Source organism: Sceloporus occidentalis, unplaced genomic scaffold, assembly GCF_023333645.1.
Source record: "Sceloporus occidentalis isolate IW3139 unplaced genomic scaffold, rSceOcc1.0.p SCAF_98, whole genome shotgun sequence".
NCBI classification, from domain to species: Eukaryota; Metazoa; Chordata; class Lepidosauria; order Squamata; family Phrynosomatidae; genus Sceloporus; species Sceloporus occidentalis.
The window spans coordinates 1,339,415-1,362,390 of NW_028317078.1; positions in this window are offsets into that span (position 1 = coordinate 1,339,415).

Here is a 22,976-nt window from a genome sequence, read left to right on the forward strand (position 1 = left end):
TAAGAGAGTGTAACAGAGTGTAAGATAGTGTAAGAGACAGTAACAGAGTGTAATAGACAGTAACAGAGTGTAAGAGAGTATTATAGACAGTAGCAGAGTGTAAGAGACAATAGCAGAGTGTAAGATACAGTAGCAGAGTGTAAGAGACAGTAACAGAGTGTAAGAGACAGTAGTAGAGTGAAAGAGACAGTAGTAGAGTGTAGTGGAGTGTAAGAGAGTGTCACATGGCATATACCGTCCTCTAGGACCACATAGTCCCTAATGATCTCAGTATACTGTGAACGTCTTTGGGGATCTCTTCGCGTAGAAATCGTAAACCTGTGTAAGAGACAGTAGCAGAGAGTAAGAGACAGTAACAGATTATATGAGACAGTAGCAGAGTGTAAGAGAGTGTAACAGAGTATAGGAGACAGTAACAGAGTATAGGAGACAGTAACAGAGTGTAAGGGACAGTTACAAAGTGTTAGAGAGTGTAACAGAGTGTAAGAGACAGTAGCAGAGTGTAAGAGACAGTAGCAGAGTGTAAGAGAGTGTAACAGAGTGTAAGAGACAGTAACAGAGTGTAAGAGACAGTAACAGAGTGTAAGAGACAGCAGCAGAGTGTAAGAGACAGCAGCAGAGTGTAAGAGAGTGTAACATAGTGTAAGAGAGTGTAAGAGACAGTAGCAGAGTGTAAGAGACAGCAGCAGAGTGTAAGAGAGTGTAACATAGTGTAAGAGAGTGTAAGAGACAGTAGCAGAGTGTAATAGATAGTAACAGAGTGTAAGAGAGTGTTATAGACAGTAGCAGAGTGTAAGATACAGTAGCAGAGTGTAAGAGACAGTAACAGAGTGTACGAGACAGTAACAGAGTGTAAGACACAGTAACAGAGTGTAAGAGACAGTAACAGAGTGTATGAGAGTGTAGTAGAGTGTAAGAGACAGTAACAGAGTGTAAGAGACAGCAGCAGAGTGTAAGAGAGTGTAAGAGACAGTAACAGAGTGTAAGAGAGTGTAACAGAGTGTAAGAGACAGTAACAGAGTGTACGAGAGTGTAGTAGAGTGTAAAAGACAGTAACAGAGTTTAAGAGAGTGTTATAGACAGTAGCAGAGTGTAAGAGACAATAGCAGAGTGTAAGATACAGTAGCAGAGTGTAAGAGACAGTAACAGAGTGTAAGAGACAGTAACAGAGTGTAAGAGACAGTAACAGAGTGTAAGAGACAGTAGCAGAGTGTAAGAGACAGTAGCAGAGTGTAAGAGAGAGTAGCAGAGTGTAAGAGAGTGTAAGAGACAGTAACAGCGTGTAAGAGAGTGTAACAGCATGTAAGAGAGTGTAACAGAGTGTAAGAGAGTGTAAGAGACAGTAACAGAGTGTAGGAGAGTGTAAGAGACAGTAACAGAGTGTAAGAGACAGTAACAGAGTGTAATAGACAGTAACAGAGTGTAAGAGAGTGTTATAGACAGTAGCAGAGTGTAAGAGACAATAGCAGAGTGTAAGAGACAGTAGCAGAGTGTAATAGACTGTAGCAGAGTGTAGCAGAGTGTAACAGAGTGTAAGAGAGTGTAAGAGACAGTAGCAGAGTGTAATAGACAGTAACAGAGTGTAAGAGAGTGTTATAGACAGTTACAGAGTGTAAGAGACAATAGCAGAGTGTAATAGAGTGTAGCAGAGTGTAAGAGAGTGTAAGAGACAGTAGCAGAGTGTAATAGACAGTAACAGAGTGTAAGAGAGTGTTAAAGACAGTAGCAGAGTGTAAGAGACAATAGCAGAGTGTAAGATACAGTAGAAGAGTGTAAGAGACAGTAACAGAGTGTAAGATAGTGTTATAGACAGTAGCAGAGTGTAAGAGACAATAGCAGAGTGTAAGAGACAGTAGCAGAGTGTAATAGACTGTAGCAGAGTGTAACACAGTGTAAGAGAGTTTAAGAGACAGTAGCAGAGTGTAATAGACAGCAACAGAGTGTAAGAGAGTGTTATAGACAGTAGCAGAGTGTAAGAGACAATAGCAGAGTGTAATAGAGTGTAGCAGAGTGTAAGAGAGTGTAAGAGAGTGTAAGAGACAGTAGCAGAGTGTAATAGACAGTAACAGAGTGTAAGAGAGTGCTATAGACAGTAGCAGAGAGTAAGAGACAATAGCAGAGTGTAAGATACAGTAGCAGAGTGTAAGAGACAGTAACAGAGTGTAAGAGACAGTAGCAGAGTGAAAGAGACAGTAGTAGAGTGTAGTAGAGTGTAAGAGAGTGTAACAGAGTATAGGAGACAGTAACAGAGTATAGGAGACAGTAACAGAGTGTAAGAGAATGTAAGAGACAGTAACAGAGTGTAAGAGAGTGTAACAGGGTGTAAGAGACAGTAACAGAGTGTAAGAGGGTGTAAGAGACAGTAGCAGAGTGTAGGAGAGTGTAAGAGAGTGTAAGAGACAGTAACAGAGTGTAAGAGACAGTAACAGAGTATATGAGACAGAAGCAGAGTGTAAGAGAGTGTAACAGAGTATAGGAGACAGTAACAGAGTATAGGAGACAGTAACAGAGTGTAAGAGAATGTAAGAGACAGTAACAGAGTGTAAGAGAGTGTAACAGGGTGTAAGAGACAGTAACAGAGTGTACGAGACAGTAACATAGTGTAAGATACAGTAACAGAGTGTATGACAGTGTAGTACAGTTTAAGACACAGTAACAGAGCGTAAGAGATAGTAGCAGAGTGTAAGAGACAGTAGCAGAGTGTAAGAGACAGTAGCAGAGTGAAAGAGACAGTAGCAGAGTGTAAGAGACAGTAGCAGAGTATAAGAGAGTGTAAGAGACAGTAACAGTGTGTAAGAGGGTGTAACAGTGTGTAAGAGGGTGTAACAGCGTGTAAGAGAGTGTAACAGAGTGTAAGAGAGTGTAAGAGAAAGTAACAGAGTGTAAGAGGGTGTAAGAGACAGTAGCAGAGTGTAGGAGAGTGTAAGAGAGTGTAAGAGAATGTAAGAGAGTGTAAGAGAGTGTAAGAGACAGTAACAGAGTGTAAGAGACAGTAACAGAGTGTAAGCGACATCAGCAGAGTGTAAGAGAGTGTAAGAGACAGTAACAGAGTGTAAGAGAGTGTAACAGAGTTTAAGAGACAGTAACATAGTGTACGAGACAGTAACAGAGTGTAAGAGACAGTAACAGAGTGTACGAGAGTGTAGTAGAGTGTACGAGACAGTAACAGAGCGTAAGAGACAGTAGCAGAGTGTAAGAGACAGAAGCAGAGTGAAAGAGACAGCAGCAGAGTGTAAGAGAGTGTAACATAGTGTAAGAGAGTGTAAGAGACAGTAGCAGAGTGTAATAAACAGTAACAGAGTGTAAGAGAGTGTTATAGACAGTAGCAGAGTGTAAGAGACAATAGCAGAGTGTAAGATACAGTAGCAGAGTGTAAGAGACAGTAACAGAGTATAAGAGACAGTAACAGAGTGTAAGAGACAGTAGCAGAGTGAAAGAGACAGTAGTAGAGTGTAGTAGAGTGTAAGAGAGTGTCACATGGCATATACCGTCCTCTTGGACCACCTAGTCCCGAATGATCTCAGTATACTCTGAGCGTTTTTGGGGATCTCTTCGCGTAGACATCGTAAACCTGTGTAAGAGACAGTAACAGAGTATATGAGACAGTAAAAGAGTGTAAGAGACAGCAGCAGAGTGTAAGAGAGTGTACGAGACAGTAGCAGAGTGTAATAGACAGCAACAGAGTGTAAGAGAGTGTTATAGACAGTAGCAGAGTGTAAGAGACAATAGCAGAGTGTAAGAGACAGTAGCAGAGTGTAATAGACTGTAGCAGAGTGTAACAGAGTGTAAGAGAGTGTAAGAGACAATAGCAGAGTGTAATAGACAGTAACAGAGTGTAAGAGAGTGTTATAGACAGTAGCAGAGTGCAAGAGACAATAGCAGAGTGTAAGAGACAGTAGCAGAGTGTAATAGACTGTAACAGAGTGTAAGAGAGTGTAAGAGACAGTAGCGGAGTGTAATAGACAGTAACAGAGTGTAAGAGAGTGTTATAGACAGTAGCAGAGTGTTATAGACAATAGCAGAGTGTAAGAGACAGTAGCAGAGTGTAATAGACAGCAGCAGAGTGTAAGAGAGTGTAAGAGACAGTAGCAGAGTGTAATAGACTGTAACAGAGTGTAAGAGAGTGTAAGAGACAGTAGCGGAGTGTAATAGACAGTAACAGAGTGTAAGAGAGTGTTATAGACAGTAGCAGAGTGTTATAGACAATAGCAGAGTGTAAGAGACAGTAGCAGAGTGTAATAGACAGCAGCAGAGTGTAAGAGAGTGTAAGAGACAGTAGCAGAGTGTAAGAGACAATAGCAGAGTGTAAGAGACAGTAGCAGAGTGTAATAGACTGTAGCAGAGTGTAACATAGTGTAAGAGAGTGTAAGAGACAGTAGCAGAGTGTAATAGACAGTAACAGAGTGTAAGAGAGTGTTATAGACAGTATCAGAGTGTAAGAGACAATAGCAGAGTGTAAGAGACAGTAGCAGAGTGTAATAGACTGTAGCAGAGTGTAACATAGTGTAAGAGAGTGTAAGAGACAGTAGCAGAGTGTAATAGACAGTAACAGAGTGTAAGAGAGTGTTATAGACAGTAGCAGAGTGTAAGAGAGTGTAAGAGACAGTTACAGAGTGTAAGAGAGTGTAACAGAGTGTAAGAGAGTGTAAGATACAGTAACATAGTGTAGGAGAGTGTAAGAGACAGTAACAGAGTGTAAGAGACAGTAACAGAGTGTAAGAGGGTGTAAGAGACAGTAGCAGAGTGTAGGAGAGTGTAAGAGAGTGTAAGAGACAGTAAGTAGTAGTGTAAGAGACAGTAACAGAGTGTAAGAGACAGCAGCAGAGTGTAAGAGAGTGTAACATTGTGTAAGAGAGTGAAAGAGACAGTAGCAGAGTGTAATAGACAGTAACAGAGTGTAAGAGAGTGTTATAGACAGTAGCAGAGTGTAAGAGACAATAGCAGAGTGTAAGATACAGTAGCAAAGTGTAAGAGACAGTAACATAGTGTAAGAGACAGTAGCAGAGTGAAAGAGGCAGTAGTAGAGTGTACCAGAGTGTCACATGGCATATACCGTCCTCTAGGATCACATAGTCCTGAATGATCTCAGTATACTGTGAACGTCTTTGGGGATCTCTTCGCGTAGACATCGTAAGAGTGTAAGAGACAGTAACAGAGTGTAAGAGACAGCAGCAGAGTGTAAGAGAGTGTAACAGAGTGTAAGAGACAGTAACAGAGCGTAAGAGACAGTAGCAGAGTGTAAGAGACAGAAGCAGAGTGAAAGAGAGAGTAGCAGAGTGTAAGAGACAGTAGCAGAGTGTAAGAGACAGTAGCAGAGTGTAAGAGAGTGTAAGAGACAGTAACAGAGTGTAAGAGAGTGTAACAGCATGTAAGAGAGTGTAACAGAGTGTAAGAGAGTGTAAGAGACAGTAACAGAGTGTAGTAGAGTGTAAGAGACAGTAACAGAGTGTAACAGACAGTAACAGAGTGTAAGAGACAGCAGCAGAGTGTAAGAGAGTGTAACATAGTGTAAGAGAGTGAAAGAGACAGTAGCAGAGTGTAATAGACAGTAACAGAGTGTAAGAGAGTGTTATAGACAGTAGCAGAGTGTAAGAGACAATAGCAGAGTGTAAGATACAGTAGCAAAGTGTAAGAGACAGTAACAGAGTGTAAGAGACAGTAGCAGAGTGAAAGAGGCAGTAGTAGAGTGTAGTAGAGTGTACCAGAGTGTCACATGGCATATACCGTCCTCTAGGATCACATAGTCCTGAATGATCTCAGTATACTGTGAACGTCTTTGGGGATCTCTTCGCGTAGACATCGTAAACCTGTGTAAGAGACAGTAAAAGAGTATATGAGACAGTAGCGGAGTGTAAGAGAGTGTGACAGAGCATAGGAGACAGTAACAGAGTATAGGAGATGGTAACAGAGTGTAAGAGAGTGTAAGAGACAGTAACAGAGTGTAAGAGACAGTAACAGAGTGTAAGAGACAGCAGCAGAGTGTAAGAGAGTGTAACATAGTGTAAGAGAGTGAAATAGACAGTAGCAGAGTGTAATAGACAGTAACAGAGTGTAGGAGAGTGTAACAGCGTGTAAGAGAGTGTAACAGAGTGTAAGAGAGTGTAAGAGACAGTAACAGAGTGTAGGAGAGTGTAAGAGACAGTAACAGAGTGTAAGAGACAGTAACAGAGTGTAAGAGACAGTAACAGAGTGTAAGAGACAGCAGCAGAGTGTAAGAGAGTGTAACATAGTGTAAGAGAGTGAAAGAGACAGTAGCAGAGTGTAATAGACAGTAACAGAGTGTAGGAGAGTGTCAGAGACAGTAACAGAGTGTAAGAGTCAGCAGCAGAGTGTAAGAGAGTGTAACATAGTGTAAGAGAGTGTAAGAGACAGTAGCAGAGTGTAATAGACAGTAACAGAGTGTAAGAGAGTGTTATAGACAGTAGCAGAGTGTAAGAGACAATAGCAGAGTGTAAGATACAGTAGCAGAGTGTAAGAGACAGTAACAGAGTGTAAAAGACAGTAACAGAGTGTAAGAGACAGTAGCAGAGTGAAAGAGACAGTAGTAGAGTGTAGTAGAGTGTAAGAGAGTGTCACATGGCATATACCGTCCTCTAGGATCACATAGTCCTGAATGATCTCAGTATACTGTGAACGTCTTTGGGGATCTCTTCGCGTAGACCTCGTAAACCTGTGTAAGAGACAGTAAAAGAGTATATGAGACAGTAGTGGAGTGTAAGAAAGTGTAACAGAGTATAGGAGACAGTAACAGAGTGTAAGAGAGTGTAAGAGACAGTTACAGAGTGTAAGAGAGTGTAAGAGAGTGTAACAGAGTGTAAGAGACAGTAACAGAGTGTAAGAGACAGCAGCAGAGTGTAAGAGAGTGTAAGAGACAGTAGCAGAGTGTAATAGACAGTAACAGAGTGTAAGAGAGTGTTATAGACAGTAGCAGAGTGTTATAGACAATAGCAGAGTGTAAGAGACAGTAGCAGAGTGTAATAGACAGCAGCAGAGTGTAAGAGAGTGTAAGAGACAGTAGCAGAGTGTAATAGACAGTAACAGAGTGTAAGAGAGTGTTATAGACAGTAGCAGAGTGTAAGAGACAATAGCAGAGTGTAAGAGACAGTAGCAGAGTGTAATAGACTGTAGCAGAGTGTAACATAGTGTAAGAGAGTGTAAGAGACAGTAGCAGAGTGTAATAGACAGTAACAGAGTGTAAGAGAGTGTTATAGACAGTAGCAGAGTTTAAGAGACAGTAACAGAGTGTAAGAGACAGTAACAGAGTGTAAGAGGGTGTAAGAGACAGTAGCAGAGTGTAGGAGAGTGTAAGAGAGTGTAAGAGAGTGTAAGAGACAGTAACAGAGTGTAAGAGACAGCAGCAGAGTGTAAGAGAGTGTAACAGAGTATAGGAGACAGTAACAGAGTATAGGAGACAGTAACAGAGTGTAAGAGAGTGTAAGAGACAGTTACAGAGTGTAAGAGAGTGTAACATAGTGTAAGAGACAGTAACAGAGTGTAAGAGACAGCAGAAGAGTGTAAGAGAGTTGAAGAGACAGTCGCAGAGTGTAATAGACAGTAACAGAGTGTAAGAGAGTGTTATAGACAGTAGCAGAGTGTAAGAGACAATAGCAGAGTGTAATAGACTGGAGCAGAGTGTAACATAGTGTAAGAGAGTGTAAGAGACTGTAGCAGAGTGTAATAGACAGTAACAGAGTGTAAGAGAGTGTTATAGACAGTAGCAGAGTGTAAGAGACAATAGCAGAGTGTAAGAGACAGTAGCAGAGTGTAATAGACAGCAGCAGAGTGTAAGAGAGTGTAAGAGACAGTAGCAGAGTGTAATAGACAGTAACAGAGTGTAAGAGAGTGTTATAGACAGTAGCAGAGTGTAAGAGACAATAGCAGAGTGTAAGAGACAGTAGCAGAGTGTAATAGACTGTAGCAGAGTGTAACAGTGTAAGAGAGTGTAAGAGACAGTAGCAGAGTGTAATAGACATTAACAGAGTATAAGAGAGTGTTATAGACAGTAGCAGAGTTTAAGAGACAGTAACAGAGTGTAAGAGACAGTAACAGAGTGTAAGAGGGTGTAAGAGACAGTAGCAGAGTGTAGGAGAGTGTAAGAGAGTGTAAGAGACAGTAACAGAGTGTAAGAGACAGTAACAGAGTGTAAGAGACAGCAGCAGAGTGTAAGAGAGTGTAACAGAGTGTAAGAGACAGTAACAGAGCGTAAGAGACAGTAGCAGAGTGTAAGAGACAGAAGCAGAGTGAAAGAGAGAGTAGCAGAGTGTAAGAGACAGTAGCAGAGAGTAAGAGACAGTAGCAGAGTGTAAGAGAGTGTAATAGACAGTAACAGAGTGTAAGAGAGTGTAACAGCGTGTAAGAGAGTGTAACAGAGTGTAAGAGAGTGTAAGAGACAGTAACAGAGTGTAAGAGACAGTAACAGAGTGTAAGAGACAGCAGCAGAGTGTAAGAGTGTGTAACATAGTGTAAGAGAGTGAAAGAGATAGTAGCAGAGTGTAATAGACAGTAACAGAGTGTAATAGAGTGTAAGAGACAGTAGCAGAGTGTAAGAGACAATAGCAGAGTGTAAGAGACAGTAGCAGAGTGTAATAGACTGTAGCAGAGTGTAACAGAGTGTAAGAGAGTGTAAGAGACAATAGCAGAGTGTAATAGACAGTAACAGAGTGTAAGAGAGTGTTATAGACAGTAGCAGAGTGCAAGAGACAATAGCAGAGTGTAAGAGACAATAGCAGAGTGTAATAGACAGTAACAGAGTGTAAGAGACAGTAACAGAGTGTAAGAGACAGCAGCAGAGTGTAAGAGTGTAAGAGACAGTAACAGAGTGTAAGAGAGTGTAACAGAGTGTAAGAAACAGTAACAGAGTGTACGAGACAGTAACAGAGTGTACGAGACAGTAACAGAGTGTAAGAGACAGTAACAGAGTTTACGAGAGTGTAGTAGAGTGTAAGAGACAGTAACAGAGCGTAAGAGACAGTAGCAGTGTGTAAGAGACAGAAGCAAAGTGAAAGAGAGAGTAGCAGAGTGTAAGAGACAGTAGCAGAGTGTAAGAGACAGTAGCAGAGTGTAAGAGTGTAAGAGACAGTAACAGAGTGTAAGAGAGTGTAACAGCGTGTAAGAGAGTGTAACAGAGTGTAAGAGACAGTAAGAGAGTGTAACAGAGTGTAAGAGACAGTAACAGAGTGTAGGAGAGTGTAAGAGACAGTAACGGAGTGTAAGAGACAGTAACAGAGTGTAAGAGACAGCAGCAGAGTGTTAGAGAGTGTAACATAGTGTAAGAGAGTGTAAGAGACAGTAGCAGAGTGTAATAGACAGTAACAGAGTGTAATAGAGTGTAAGAGACAGTAGCAGAGTGTAAGAGACAGTAGCAGAGTGTAATAGACTGTAGCAGAGTGTAACAGAGTGTAAGAGAGTGTAAGAGACAATAGCAGAGTGTAATAGACAGTAACAGAGTGTAAGAGAGTGTTATAGACAGTAGCAGAGTGCAAGAGACAATAGCAGAGTGTAAGAGACAGTAGCAGAGTGTAATAGACTGTAACAGAGTGTAACAGAGTGTAACAGAGTGTAAGAGAGTGTAAGAGAGTGTAAGAGACAGTAGCGGAGTGTAATAGACAGTAACAGAGTGTAAGAGAGTGTTATAGACAGTAGCAGAGTGTTATAGACAATAGCAGAGTGTAAGAGACAGTAGCAGAGTGTAATTGACAGCAGCAGAGTGTAAGAGAGTGTAAGAGACAGTAGCAGAGTGTAATAGACAGTAACCGAGTGTAAGAGAGTGTTATAGACAGTATCAGAGTGTAAGAGACAATAGCAGAGTGTAAGAGACAGTAGCAGAGTGTAATATACTGTAGCAGAGTGTAACATAGTGTAAGAGAGTGTAAGAGACAGTAGCAGAGTGTAATAGACAGTAACAGAGTGTAAGAGAGTGTTATAGACAGTAGCAGAGTGTAAGAGAGTGTAAGAGACAGTTACAGAGTGTAAGAGAGTGTAACAGAGTATAAGAGAGTGTAAGAGACAGTAACATAGTGTAGGAGAGTGTAAGAGACAGTAACAGAGTGTAAGAGACAGTAACAGAGTGTAAGAGGGTGTAAGAGACAGTAGCAGAGTGTAGGAGAGTGTAAGAGAGTGTAAGAGACAGTAAGAGTGTAAGAGACAGTAACAGAGTGTAAGAGACAGCAGCAGAGTGTAAGAGAGTGTAACAGAGTGTAAGAGACAGTAACAGAGCGTAAGAGACAGTAGCAGAGTGTAAGAGACAGAAGCAGAGTGAAAGAGAGAGTAGCAGAGTGTAAGAGACAGTAGCAGAGTGTAAGAGACAGTAGCAGAGTGTAAGAGAGTGTAAGAGACAGTAACAGAGTGTAAGAGAGTGTAACAGCATGTAAGAGAGTGTAACAGAGTGTAAGAGAGTGTAAGAGACAGTAACAGAGTGTAGTAGAGTGTAAGAGACAGTAACAGAGTGTAAGAGACAGTAACAGAGTGTAAGAGACAGCAGCAGAGTGTAAGAGAGTGTAACATAGTGTAAGAGAGTGAAAGAGACAGTAGCAGAGTGTAATAGACAGTAACAGAGTGTAAGAGAGTGTTATAGACAGTAGCAGAGTGTAAGAGACAATAGCAGAGTGTAAGATACAGTAGCAAAGTGTAAGAGACAGTAACAGAGTGTAAGAGACAGTAGCAGAGTGAAAGAGGCAGTAGTAGAGTGTAGTAGAGTGTACCAGAGTGTCACATGGCATATACCGTCCTCTAGGATCACATAGTCCTGAATGATCTCAGTATACTGTGAACGTCTTTGGGGATCTCTTCGCGTAGACATCGTAAACCTGTGTAAGAGACAGTAAAAGAGTATATGAGACAGTAGCGGAGTGTAAGAGAGTGTGACAGAGCATAGGAGACAGTAACAGAGTATAGGAGACGGTAACAGAGTGTAAGAGAGTGTAAGAGACAGTAACAGAGTGTAAGAGACAGTAACAGAGTGTAAGAGACAGCAGCAGAGTGTAAGAGAGTGTAACATAGTGTAAGAGAGTGAAAGAGACAGTAGCAGAGTGTAATAGACAGTAACAGAGTGTAGGAGAGTGTAACAGCGTGTAAGAGAGTGTAACAGAGTGTAAGAGAGTGTAAGAGACAGTAACAGAGTGTAGAAGAGTGTAAGAGACAGTAACAGAGTGTAAGAGACAGTAACAGAGTGTAAGAGACAGTAACAGAGTGTAAGAGACAGCAGCAGAGTGTAAGAGAGTGTAACATAGTGTAAGAGAGTGTAAGAGACAGTAGCAGAGTGTAATAGACAGTAACAGAGTGTAAGAGAGTGTTATAGACAGTAGCAGAGTGTAAGAGACAATAGCAGAGTGTAAGATACAGTAGCAGAGTGTAAGAGACAGTAACAGAGTGTAAGAGACAGTAGCAGAGTGTAAGAGAGTGTAACAGAGTGTAAGAGACAGTAACAGAGTGTAAGAGACAGTAACAGAGTGTACGAGACAGTAACAGAGTGTAAGAGACAGCAGCAGAGTGTAAGAGACAGCAGCAGAGTGTAAGAGAGTGTAACATAGTGTAAGAGAGTGTAAGAGACAGTAGCAGAGTGTAAGAGACAGCAGCAGAGTGTAAGAGAGTGTAACATAGTGTAAGAGAGTGTAAGAGACAGTAGCAGAGTGTAATAGATAGTAACAGAGTGTAAGAGAGTGTTATAGACAGTAGCAGAGTGTAAGATACAGTAGCAGAGTGTAAGAGACAGTAACAGAGTGTACGAGACAGTAACAGAGTGTACGAGAGTGTAGTAGAGTGTAAGAGACAGTAACAGAGTGTAAGAGACAGCAGCAGAGTGTAAGAGAGTGTAAGAGACAGTAACAGAGTGTAAGAGAGTGTAACAGAGTGTAAGAGACAGTAACAGAGTGTACGAGAGTGTAGTAGAGTGTAAAAGACAGTAACAGAGTTTAAGAGAGTGTTATAGACAGTAGCAGAGTGTAAGAGACAATAGCAGAGTGTAAGATACAGTAGCAGAGTGTAAGAGACAGTAACAGAGTGTAAGAGACAGTAACAGAGTGTAAGAGACAGTAACAGAGTGTAAGAGACAGTAGCAGAGTGTAAGAGACAGTAGCAGAGTGAAAGAGAGTAGCAGAGTGTAAGAGAGTGTAAGAGACAGTAACAGCGTGTAAGAGAGTGTAACAGCATGTAAGAGAGTGTAACAGAGTGTAAGAGAGTGTAAGAGACAGTAACAGAGTGTAGGAGAGTGTAAGAGACAGTAACAGAGTGTAAGAGACAGTAACAGAGTGTAATAGACAGTAACAGAGTGTAAGAGAGTGTTATAGACAGTAGCAGAGTGTAAGAGACAATAGCAGAGTGTAAGAGACAGTAGCAGAGTGTAATAGACTGTAGCAGAGTGTAGCAGAGTGTAACAGAGTGTAAGAGAGTGTAAGAGACAGTAGCAGAGTGTAATAGACAGTAACAGAGTGTAAGAGAGTGTTATAGACAGTTACAGAGTGTAAGAGACAATAGCAGAGTGTAATAGAGTGTAGCAGAGTGTAAGAGAGTGTAAGAGACAGTAGCAGAGTGTAATAGACAGTAACAGAGTGTAAGAGAGTGTTAAAGACAGTAGCAGAGTGTAAGAGACAATAGCAGAGTGTAAGATACAGTAGAAGAGTGTAAGAGACAGTAACAGAGTGTAAGAGAGTGTTATAGACAGTAGCAGAGTGTAAGAGACAATAGCAGAGTGTAAGAGACAGTAGCAGAGTGTAATAGACTGTAGCAGAGTGTAACACAGTGTAAGAGAGTTTAAGAGACAGTAGCAGAGTGTAATAGACAGCAACAGAGTGTAAGAGAGTGTTATAGACAGTAGCAGAGTGTAAGAGACAATAGCAGAGTGTAATAGAGTGTAGCAGAGTGTAAGAGAGTGTAAGAGAGTGTAAGAGACAGTAGCAGAGTGTAATAGACAGTAACAGAGTGTAAGAGAGTGCTATAGACAGTAGCAGAGAGTAAGAGACAATAGCAGAGTGTAAGATACAGTAGCAGAGTGTAAGAGACAGTAACAGAGTGTAAGAGACAGTAGCAGAGTGAAAGAGACAGTAGTAGAGTGTAGTAGAGTGTAAGAGAGTGTAACAGAGTATAGGAGACAGTAACAGAGTATAGGAGACAGTAACAGAGTGTAAGAGAATGTAAGAGACAGTAACAGAGTGTAAGAGAGTGTAACAGGGTGTAAGAGACAGTAACAGAGTGTAAGAGGGTGTAAGAGACAGTATCAGAGTGTAGGAGAGTGTAAGAGAGTGTAAGAGACAGTAACAGAGTGTAAGAGACAGTAACAGAGTATATGAGACAGAAGCAGAGTGTAAGAGAGTGTAACAGAGTATAGGAGACAGTAACAGAGTATAGGAGACAGTAACAGAGTGTAAGAGAATGTAAGAGACAGTAACAGAGTGTAAGAGAGTGTAACAGGGTGTAAGAGACAGTAACAGAGTGTACGAGACAGTAACATAGTGTAAGATACAGTAACAGAGTGTATGACAGTGTAGTACAGTTTAAGACACAGTAACAGAGCGTAAGAGATAGTAGCAGAGTGTAAGAGACAGTAGCAGAGTGTAAGAGACAGTAGCAGAGTGAAAGAGACAGTAGCAGAGTGTAAGAGACAGTAGCAGAGTATAAGAGAGTGTAAGAGACAGTAACAGTGTGTAAGAGGGTGTAACAGTGTGTAAGAGGGTGTAACAGCGTGTAAGAGAGTGTAACAGAGTGTAAGAGAGTGTAAGAGACAGTAACAGAGTGTAAGAGGGTGTAAGAGACAGTGGCAGAGTGTAAGAGAGTGTAAGAGAATGTAAGAGAGTGTAAGAGAGTGTAAGAGACAGTAACAGAGTGTAAGAGACAGTAACAGAGTGTAAGCGACATCAGCAGAGTGTAAGAGAGTGTAAGAGACAGTAACAGAGTGTAAGAGAGTGTAACAGAGTTTAAGAGACAGTAACATAGTGTACGAGACAGTAACAGAGTGTAAGAGACAGTAACAGAGTGTACGAGAGTGTAGTAGAGTGTACGAGACAGTAACAGAGCGTAAGAGACAGTAGCAGAGTGTAAGAGACAGAAGCAGAGTGAAAGAGACAGCAGCAGAGTGTAAGAGAGTGTAACATAGTGTAAGAGAGTGTAAGAGACAGTAGCAGAGTGTAATAGACAGTAACAGAGTGTAAGAGAGTGTTATAGACAGTAGCAGAGTGTAAGAGACAATAGCAGAGTGTAAGATACAGTAGCAGAGTGTAAGAGACAGTAACAGAGTATAAGAGACAGTAACAGAGTGTAAGAGACAGTAGCAGAGTGAAAGAGACAGTAGTAGAGTGTAGTAGAGTGTAAGAGAGTGTCACATGGCATATACCGTCCTCTTGGACCACCTAGTCCCGAATGATCTCAGTATACTCTGAGCGTTTTTGGGGATCTCTTCGCGTAGACATCGTAAACCTGTGTAAGAGACAGTAACAGAGTATATGAGACAGTAAAAGAGTGTAAGAGACAGCAGCAGAGTGTAAGAGAGTGTACGAGACAGTAGCAGAGTGTAATAGACAGCAACAGAGTGTAAGAGAGTGTTATAGACAGTAGCAGAGTGTAAGAGACAATAGCAGAGTGTAAGAGACAGTAGCAGAGTGTAATAGACTGTAGCAGAGTGTAACAGAGTGTAAGAGAGTGTAAGAGACAATAGCAGAGTGTAATAGACAGTAACAGAGTGTAAGAGAGTGTTATAGACAGTAGCAGAGTGCAAGAGACAATAGCAGAGTGTAAGAGACAGTAGCAGAGTGTAATAGACTGTAACAGAGTGTAAGAGAGTGTAAGAGACAGTAACGGAGTGTAATAGACAGTAACAGAGTGTAAGAGAGTGTTATAGACAGTAGCAGAGTGTTATAGACAATAGCAGAGTGTAAGAGACAGTAGCAGAGTGTAATAGACAGCAGCAGAGTGTAAGAGAGTGTAAGAGACAGTAGCAGAGTGTAATAGACAGTAACAGAGTGTAAGAGAGTGTTATAGACAGTATCAGAGTGTAAGAGACAATAGCAGAGTGTAAGAGACAGTAGCAGAGTGTAATAGACTGTAGCAGAGTGTAACATAGTGTAAGAGAGTGTAAGAGACAGTAGCAGAGTGTAATAGACAGTAACAGAGTGTAAGAGAGTGTTATAGACAGTATCAGAGTGTAAGAGACAATAGCAGAGTGTAAGAGACAGTAGCAGAGTGTAATAGACTGTAGCAGAGTGTAACATAGTGTAAGAGAGTGTAAGAGACAGTAGCAGAGTGTAATAGACAGTAACAGAGTGTAAGAGAGTGTTATAGACAGTAGCAGAGTGTAAGAGAGTGTAAGAGACAGTTACAGAGTGTAAGAGAGTGTAACAGAGTGTAAGAGAGTGTAAGAGACAGTAACATAGTGTAGGAGAGTGTAAGAGACAGTAACAGAGTGTAAGAGACAGTAACAGAGTGTAAGAGGGTGTAAGAGACAGTAGCAGAGTGTAGGAGAGTGTAAGAGAGTGTAAGAGACAGTAAGTAGTAGTGTAAGAGACAGTAACAGAGTGTAAGAGACAGCAGCAGAGTGTAAGAGAGTGTAACATTGTGTAAGAGAGTGAAAGAGACAGTAGCAGAGTGTAATAGACAGTAACAGAGTGTAAGAGAGTGTTATAGACAGTAGCAGAGTGTAAGAGACAATAGCAGAGTGTAAGATACAGTAGCAAAGTGTAAGAGACAGTAACAGAGTGTAAGAGACAGTAGCAGAGTGAAAGAGGCAGTAGTAGAGTGTACCAGAGTGTCACATGGCATATACCGTCCTCTAGGATCACATAGTCCTGAATGATCTCAGTATACTGTGAACGTCTTTGGGGATCTCTTCGCGTAGACATCGTAAGAGTGTAAGAGACAGTAACAGAGTGTAAGAGACAGCAGCAGAGTGTAAGAGAGTGTAACAGAGTGTAAGAGACAGTAACAGAGCGTAAGAGACAGTAGCAGAGTGTAAGAGACAGAAGCAGAGTGAAAGAGAGAGTAGCAGAGTGTAAGAGACAGTAGCAGAGTGTAAGAGACAGTAGCAGAGTGTAAGAGAGTGTAAGAGACAGTAACAGAGTGTAAGAGAGTGTAACAGCATGTAAGAGAGTGTAACAGAGTGTAAGAGAGTGTAAGAGACAGTAACAGAGTGTAGTAGAGTGTAAGAGACAGTAACAGAGTGTAAGAGACAGTAACAGAGTGTAAGAGACAGCAGCAGAGTGTAAGAGAGTGTAACATAGTGTAAGAGAGTGAAAGAGACAGTAGCAGAGTGTAATAGACAGTAACAGAGTGTAAGAGAGTGTTATAGACAGTAGCAGAGTGTAAGAGACAATAGCAGAGTGTAAGATACAGTAGCAAAGTGTAAGAGACAGTAACAGAGTGTAAGAGACAGTAGCAGAGTGAAAGAGGCAGTAGTAGAGTGTAGTAGAGTGTACCAGAGTGTCACATGGCATATACCGTCCTCTAGGATCACATAGTCCTGAATGATCTCAGTATACTGTGAACGTCTTTGGGGATCTCTTCGCGTAGACATCGTAAACCTGTGTAAGAGACAGTAAAAGAGTATATGAGACAGTAGCGGAGTGTAAGAGAGTGTGACAGAGCATAGGAGACTGTAACAGAGTATAGGAGATGGTAACAGAGTGTAAGAGAGTGTAAGAGACAGTAACAGAGTGTAAGAGACAGTAACAGAGTGTAAGAGACAGCAGCAGAGTGTAAGAGAGTGTAACATAGTGTAAGAGAGTGAAAGAGACAGTAGCAGAGTGTAATAGACAGTAACAGAGTGTAGGAGAGTGTCAGAGACAGTAACAGAGTGTAAGAGACAGTAGCAGAGTGTAATAGACAGCAGCAGAGTGTAAGAGAGTGTAAGAGACAGTAGCAGAGTGTAATAGACAGTAACAGAGTGTAAGAGAGTGTTATAGACAGTAGCAGAGTGTAAGAGACAATAGCAGAGTGTAAGAGACAGTAGCAGAGTGTAATAGACTGTAGCAGAGTGTAACATAGTGTAAGAGAGTGTAAGAGACAGTAGCAGAGTGTAATAGACAGTAACAGAGTGTAAGAGAGTGTTATAGACAGTAGCAGAGTTTAAGAGACAGTAACAGAGTGTAAGAGACAGTAACAGAGTGTAAGAGGGTGTAAGAGACAGTAGCAGATTGTAGGAGAGTGTAAGAGAGTGTAAGAGAGTGTAAGAGACAGTAACAGAGTGTAAGAGACAGCAGCAGAGTGTAAGAGAGTGTAACAGAGTATAGGAGACAGTAACAGAGTATAGGAGACAGTAACAGAGTGTAAGAGAGTGTAAGAGACAGTTACAGAGTGTAAGAGAGTGTAACATAGTGTAAGAGACAGTAACAGAGTGTAAGAGACAGCAGAAGAGTGTAAGAGAGTTGAAGAGACAGTCGCAGAGTGTAATAGACAGTAACAGAGTGTAAGAGAGTGTTATAGACAGTAGCAGAGTGTAAGAGACAATAGCAGAGTGTAATAGACTGGAGCAGAGTGTAACATAGTGTAAGAGAGTGTAAGAGACTGTAGCAGAGTGTAATAGACAGTAACAGAGTGTAAGAGAGTGTTATAGACAGTAGCAGAGTGTAAGAGACAATAGCAGAGTGTAAGAGACAGTAGCAGAGTGTAATAGACAGCAGCAGAGTGTAAGAGAGTGTAAGAGACAGTAGCAGAGTGTAATAGACAGTAACAGAGTGTAAGAGAGTGTTATAGACAGTAGCAGAGTGTAAGAGACAATAGCAGAGTGTAAGAGACAGTAGCAGAGTGTAATAGACTGTAGCAGAGTGTAACAGTGTAAGAGAGTGTAAGAGACAGTAGCAGAGTGTAATAGACATTAACAGAGTGTAAGAGAGTGTTATAGACAGTAGCAGAGTTTAAGAGACAGTAACAGAGTGTAAGAGACAGTAACAGAGTGTAAGAGGGTGTAAGAGACAGGAGCAGAGTGTAGGAGAGTGTAAGAGAGTGTAAGAGACAGTAACAGAGTGTAAGAGACAGTAACAGAGTGTAAGAGACAGCAGCAGAGTGTAAGAGAGTGTAACAGAGTGTAAGAGACAGTAACAGAGCGTAAGAGACAGTAGCAGAGTGTAAGAGACAGAAGCAGAGTGAAAGAGAGAGTAGCAGAGTGTAAGAGACAGTAGCAGAGAGTAAGAGACAGTAGCAGAGTGTAAGAGAGTGTAATAGACAGTAACAGAGTGTAAGAGAGTGTAACAGCGTGTAAGAGAGTGTAACAGAGTGTAAGAGAGTGTAACAGAGTGTAAGAGAGTGTAAGAGACAGTAACAGAGTGTAAGAGACAGTAACAGAGTGTAAGATACAGCAGCAGAGTGTAAGAGTGTGTAACATAGTGTAAGAGAGTGAAAGAGATAGTAGCAGAGTGTAATAGACAGTAACAGAGTGTAATAGAGTGTAAGAGACAGTAGCAGAGTGTAAGAGACAATAGCAGAGTGTAAGAGACAGTAGCAGAGTGTAATAGACTGTAGCAGAGTGTAACAGAGTGTAAGAGAGTGTAAGAAACAATAGCAGAGTGTAATAGACAGTAACAGAGTGTAAGAGAGTGTTATAGACAGTAGCAGAGTGCAAGAGACAATAGCAGAGTGTAAGAGACAGTAGCAGAGTGTAATAGACAGTAACAGAGTGTAAGAGACAGTAACAGAGTGTAAGAGACAGCAGCAGAGTGTAAGAGTGTAAGAGACAGTAACAGAGTGTAAGAGACAGTAACAGAGTATACGAGACAGTAACAGAGTGTACGAGACAGTAACAGAGTGTAAGAGACAGTAACAGAGTATACGAGAGTGTAGTAGAGTGTAAGAGACAGTAACAGAGCGTAAGAGACAGTAGCAGTGTGTAAGAGACAGAAGCAAAGTGAAAGAGAGAGTAGCAGAGTGTAAGAGACAGTAGCAGAGTGTAAGAGACAGTAGCAGAGTGTAAGAGTGTAAGAGACAGTAACAGAGTGTAAGAGAGTGTAACAGCGTGTAAGAGAGTGTAACAGAGTGTAAGAGACAGTAAGAGAGTGTAACAGAGTGTAAGAGACAGTAACAGAGTGTAGGAGAGTGTAAGAGACAGTAACGGAGTGTAAGAGACAGTAACAGAGTGTAAGAGACAGCAGCAGAGTGTTAGAGAGTGTAACATAGTGTAAGAGAGTGTAAGAGACAGTAGCAGAGTGTAATAGACAGTAACAGAGTGTAATAGAGTGTAAGAGACAGTAGCAGAGTGTAAGAGACAGTAGCAGAGTGTAATAGACTGTAGCAGAGTGTAACAGAGTGTAAGAGAGTGTAAGAGACAATAGCAGAGTGTAATAGACAGTAACAGAGTGTAAGAGAGTGTTATAGACAGTAGCAGAGTGCAAGAGACAATAGCAGAGTGTAAGAGACAGTAGCAGAGTGTAATAGACTGTAACAGAGTGTAACAGAGTGTAACAGAGTGTAAGAGAGTGTAAGAGACAGTAGCGGAGTGTAATAGACAGTAACAGAGTGTAAGAGAGTGTTATAGACAGTAGCAGAGTGTTATAGACAATAGCAGAGTGTAAGAGACAGTAGCAGAGTGTAATTGACAGCAGCAGAGTGTAAGAGAGTGTAAGAGACAGTAGCAGAGTGTAATAGACAGTAACAGAGTGTAAGAGAGTGTTATAGACAGTATCAGAGTGTAAGAGACAATAGCAGAGTGTAAGAGACAGTAGCAGAGTGTAATAGACTGTAGCAGAGTGTAACATAGTGTAAGAGAGTGTAAGAGACAGTAGCAGAGTGTAATAGACAGTAACAGAGTGTAAGAGAGTGTTATAGACAGTAGCAGAGTGTAAGAGAGTGTAAGAGACAGTTACAGAGTGTAAGAGAGTGTAACAGAGTGTAAGAGAGTGTAAGAGACAGTAACATAGTGTAGGAGAGTGTAAGAGACAGTAACAGAGTGTAAGAGACAGTAACAGAGTGTAAGAGGGTGTAAGAGACAGTAGCAGAGTGTAGGAGAGTGTAAGAGAGTGTAAGAGACAGTAAGAGTGTAAGAGACAGTAACAGAGTGTAAGAGACAGCAGCAGAGTGTAAGAGTGTAAGAGACAGTAACAGAGTGTAAGAGAGTGTAACAGAGTGTAAGAGACAGTAACAGAGTGTACGAGACAGTAACAGAGTGTAAGAGACAGCAGCAGAGTGTAAGAGAGTGTAAGAGACAGTAACAGAGTGTAGGAGAGTGTAACAGCGTGTAAGAGAGTGTTACAGAGTGTAAGAGAGTGTAAGAGACAGTAACAGAGTGTAGGAGAGTGTAAGAGACAGTAACAGAGTGTAAGAGACAGTAACAGAGTGTAAGAGACAGTAACAGAGTGTAAGAAACAGCAGCAGAGTGTAAGAGAGTGTAACATAGTGTAAGAGAGTGTAAGAGACAGTAGCAGAGTGTAATAGACAGTAACAGAGTGTAAGAGAGTGTTATAGACAGTAGCAGAGTGTAAGAGACAATAGCAGAGTGTAAGATACAGTAGCAGAGTGTAAGAGACAGTAACAGAGTGTAAAAGACAGTAACAGAGTGTAAGAGAGTGTAAGAGACAGTAACAGAGTGTAAGAGAGTGTAACAGCATGTAAGAGAGTGTAACAGAGTGTAAGAGAGTGTAAGAGACAGTAACAGAGTGTAGTAGAGTGTAAGAGACAGTAACAGAGTGTAAGAGACAGTAACAGAGTGTAAGAGACAGCAGCAGAGTGTAAGAGAGTGTAACATAGTGTAAGAGAGTGAAAGAGACAGTAACAGAGTGTAATAGACAGTAACAGAGTGTAAGAGAGTGTTATAGACAGTAGCAGAGTGTAAGAGACAATAGCAGAGTGTAAGATACAGTAGCAAAGTGTAAGAGACAGTAACAGAGTGTAAGAGACAGTAGCAGAGTGAAAGAGGCAGTAGTAGAGTGTAGTAGAGTGTACCAGAGTGTCACATGGCATATACCGTCCTCTAGGATCACATAGTCCTGAATGATCTCAGTATACTGTGAACGTCTTTGGGGATCTCTTCGCGTAGACATCGTAAACCTGTGTAAGAGACAGTAAAAGAGTATATGAGACAGTAGCGGAGTGTAAGAGAGTGTGACAGAGCATAGGAGACAGTAACAGAGTATAGGAGACGGTAACAGAGTGTAAGAGAGTGTAAGAGACAGTAACAGAGTGTAAGAGACAGTAACAGAGTGTAAGAGACAGCAGCAGAGTGTAAGAGAGTGTAACATAGTGTAAGAGAGTGAAAGAGACAGTAGCAGAGTGTAATAGACAGTAACAGAGTGTAGGAGAGTGTAACAGCGTGTAAGAGAGTGTAACAGAGTGTAAGAGAGTGTAAGAGACAGTAACAGAGTGTAGGAGAGTGTAAGAGACAGTAACAGAGTGTAAGAGACAGTAACAGAGTGTAAGAGACAGCAGCAGAGTGTAAGAGAGTGTAACATAGTGTAAGAGAGTGAAAGAGACAGTAGCAGAGTGTAATAGACAGTAACAGAGTGTAGGAGAGTGTCAGAGACAGTAACAGAGTGTAAGAGTCAGCAGCAGAGTGTAAGAGAGTGTAACATAGTGTAAGAGAGTGTAAGAGACAGTAGCAGAGTGTAATAGACAGTAACAGAGTGTAAGAGAGTGTTATAGACAGTAGCAGAGTGTAAGAGACAATAGCAGAGTGTAAGATACAGTAGCAGAGTGTAAGAGACAGTAACAGAGTGTAAAAGACAGTAACAGAGTGTAAGAGACAGTAGCAGAGTGAAAGAGACAGTAGTAGAGTGTAGTAGAGTGTAAGAGAGTGTCACATGGCATATACCGTCCTCTAGGATCACATAGTCCTGAATGATCTCAGTATACTGTGAACGTCTTTGGGGATCTCTTCGCGTAGACCTCGTAAACCTGTGTAAGAGACAGTAAAAGAGTATATGAGACAGTAGTGGAGTGTAAGAAAGTGTAACAGAGTATAGGAGACAGTAACAGAGTGTAAGAGAGTGTAAGAGACAGTTACAGAGTGTAAGAGAGTGTAAGAGAGTGTAACAGAGTGTAAGAGACAGTAACAGAGTGTAAGAGACAGCAGCAGAGTGTAAGAGAGTGTAAGAGACAGTAGCAGAGTGTAATAGACAGTAACAGAGTGTAAGAGAGTGTTATAGACAGTAGCAGAGTGTTATAGACAATAGCAGAGTGTAAGAGACAGTAGCAGAGTGTAATAGACAGCAGCAGAGTGTAAGAGAGTGTAAGAGACAGTAGCAGAGTGTAATAGACAGTAACAGAGTGTAAGAGAGTGTTATAGACAGTAGCAGAGTGTAAGAGACAATAGCAGAGTGTAAGAGACAGTAGCAGAGTGTAATAGACTGTAGCAGAGTGTAACATAGTGTAAGAGAGTGTAAGAGACAGTAGCAGAGTGTAATAGACAGTAACAGAGTGTAAGAGAGTGTTATAGACAGTAGCAGAGTTTAAGAGACAGTAACAGCGTGTAAGAGACAGTAACAGAGTGTAAGAGGGTGTAAGAGACAGTAGCAGAGTGTAGGAGAGTGTAAGAGAGTGTAAGAGAGTGTAAGAGACAGTAACAGAGTGTAAGAGACAGCAGCAGAGTGTAAGAGAGTGTAACAGAGTATAGGAGACAGTAACAGAGTATAGGAGACAGTAACAGAGTGTAAGAGAGTGTAAGAGACAGTTACAGAGTGTAAGAGAGTGTAACATAGTGTAAGAGACAGTAACAGAGTGTAAGAGACAGTAGAAGAGTGTAAGAGAGTTGAAGAGACAGTCGCAGAGTGTAATAGACAGTAACAGAGTGTAAGAGAGTGTTATAGACAGTAGCAGAGTGTAAGAGACAATAGCAGAGTGTAATAGACTGGAGCAGAGTGTAACATAGTGTAAGAGAGTGTAAGAGACTGTAGCAGAGTGTAATAGACAGTAACAGAGTGTAAGAGAGTGTTATAGACAGTAGCAGAGTGTAAGAGACAATAGCAGAGTGTAAGAGACAGTAGCAGAGTGTAATAGACAGCAGCAGAGTGTAAGAGAGTGTAAGAGACAGTAGCAGAGTGTAATAGACAGTAACAGAGTGTAAGAGAGTGTTA